A 2,500-nucleotide genomic window follows, 5' to 3' on the forward strand; every position below is an offset into this window, starting at 1 on the left:
CAGCCAGCATCAAAAGTTCCAAGTGCCAAATAGCATTCTTCTTAGAAGCTATTTTAATATACCCTGGGTCGGACCGTACTTGCTTTATTCGCTAGGAAATCATTATGCAAAATACACACCTAGAGAAAACAGTAACGCAGTGGCACAAATACATTGTAAATACAGTGCTGCCGCTCATCTTAAAGTAAACCAACAGAATCTACAGAGCTTAAAATATGTGTATAAAGGTGCAATTTTATCTGTAACATAATTTCATTTAGAAGCATACAAATCACAATTTGCCATAATCAAATAACACTGCAGTGCTTATATTCTAATTAAAAAATAATCTCTGATATTTAATTTAGAAACCTGGAAGACTTTACCAGGAAAATTATGGCTACAACCTGCACAAACCACTCGATTTACTCAGAGAGATAGAGAATTTTTCAGGTAGCACTTTTAAAATCGTTATTAAACAAGCAAACGACACACTGTTCGATATATATTAAAACAAGTATTGTACCCAGTTATTAATTTGCACTATTCACTTTTAAATGCAGCAAATACCTCATTAATTTAATTTTAGGTGCCCACCAGTTTATATTGCATTTTACAGTCTAGAAGGCAATTTACTATTAACTGGCAATTACATACAGAATGATTGTTAATTCTGCTCCTAAGTGCTAGCTGCTTGAAAATTGTTATCTCTCTCTAATTTTTGACCTTCTTACAACAGGGGTGAGGTATACTGGGAATACAAAGGACTAGTAGAGAAGAGCTGGACATGTCATTTGTGACTCATTCTTTTAATTCACCGTGCTAATCAACTGAACTGCCACCGTCTCCCAAGGTAATTGTATCTTTATAATAGTTGAAAGCAGCGGGCAAAAAGGCATGGATAGATGGGGAAAGGCCTTGCCTTTGCCTGCTGAGAGACGGCGCGCTCTTCCTTCTGCGTGAGACTAATGGGGGCTTTTTAGAAAAATCTGGAACTTTCATATCTCTGTACCCTGATCATTTAATGTCTCAACTTCTCCGCTCACAAAGGCTTTGTACACCACACTACACTCTTGTTTCATTATTCTGCAGCCTTGTTGCCCTATGGTCTACCTCACGCTGGGAAGGTTAAATGTTAGAGTGCCAAGCCAGACTGCAAGCATGGTGGGACACTGATGGGAAACAGATGCCCTGGGGATTCAGCCCCTCCCTCCTCTAGGGCTACATCATTTTCATTTTCTGAACTACAGTGAGGCTTGGCTTCGCTTTCAATGGCAGCTGTAATTCCCAAAGACTATCTCAGTCACCCCATCCCTTCAGGATAAAGCAAAGCAGACAGAAGTTTCTCGGTCAGGCAGGCGCTGGCTTTATCTTTCTATTCTCTTATTGCTGGGATACAGGCTTTTGTCCCCCTCAAAAGGTGTTTTAAACATACGTTCCCATTAAAGTGTTGTTAGTCATGTAACTATTACAATTTAATTCCAGCGGCAGAAGCTCCTGACATTCTCACGATTCTTTTGAAGACCCTTACTTAGCAATAAAGACAAAAGACGACCCCAGGAAAGAAGAAACAAATGGTGTTTCCTTACAGTTTCATACATATTTGCATTTACACATCAGAAGAAAGTTCGAAACAGCAGAATTTGCCAAATTTGCAAAACCCGCACCTAAGAAATCAGTTTAAGACATTACTATAAAGCAATTCAAAATTCCAGGGCTGTGCACTGAGAGCCAGACTGTCATCTGGTTCAAATCTGCAGCGCTTCCCTGTGTGCAATGGAACTGCACCAGCTCGCAACAGCTAAAATATCTAGAAGGTAGTCTCAGGCTTTTAATTCATTCATTTTTTATTTTGCTGAGCACTTATCTTAGCTAAATAGTCATACTTGTCGGGATACTCTGCTGAAGCTTTGCGTGGACTATGTTCGTAACAGCCTTTTTAAGGCCATAACCGGGACGGGATGCAGCCCCGCCTGCGGTTACCACCTTTGCAGCAGACTACGAAACAACGTCAGCTTTCGAGATATGTTGTTAGCACGAAAAGCACCGCGGGCACCACCATCCCATTTGGTAACTCCGGTAAAAACCCAATCAGAAAGACCAAGAAAATGTAAATATTCTCTCCCTTGTCAGCCAGAAGTGAGGCACCCAGGTGAGAATGCGAGCATTGGTTTGGCTCAGGTGGTGATTGCTTTGGGGATAGATGGAAGGTAGGAATCTCAGATGCTACCTTCACTTACAAGTTCGTTTCAGTGATAGATCTTAGGCAGACAGAAAAACATATCCTCGATGCGTTAACTGTTTAAAAAGTGCCAGCTTAAAGCTACCCAGGAACACACTTTTCCCATTAGATCTAAATTAATAGATAGAAACAGTTGCAGCCTAGTGGGAAAATATTCATCAAAATGCACATCATCTGCACATCATCTGCAATCTGCATTATCTACCCAATAAGCAGCAAGAACTCTCCCCGAATCCCTGCAGTCTGTCGAGTAAACAGTTAAAGGCTCTTTGTTTTCAA

At 40.7% G+C, this 2,500-nt stretch overlaps 1 protein-coding gene across 10 annotated transcripts in view; it reads right to left on the reverse strand.

Annotated features, from left to right (window-relative positions):
• EBF3 (EBF transcription factor 3) overlaps nt 1-2,500 on the reverse strand; it is a 119,457-nt gene that overhangs the window by 30,160 nt on the left and 86,797 nt on the right. The gene's annotated exons all lie outside the window — the stretch shown is intronic.

Source organism: Gavia stellata, chromosome 9 (assembly GCF_030936135.1).
Source record: "Gavia stellata isolate bGavSte3 chromosome 9, bGavSte3.hap2, whole genome shotgun sequence".
Classification (NCBI taxonomy): domain Eukaryota; kingdom Metazoa; phylum Chordata; class Aves; order Gaviiformes; family Gaviidae; genus Gavia; species Gavia stellata.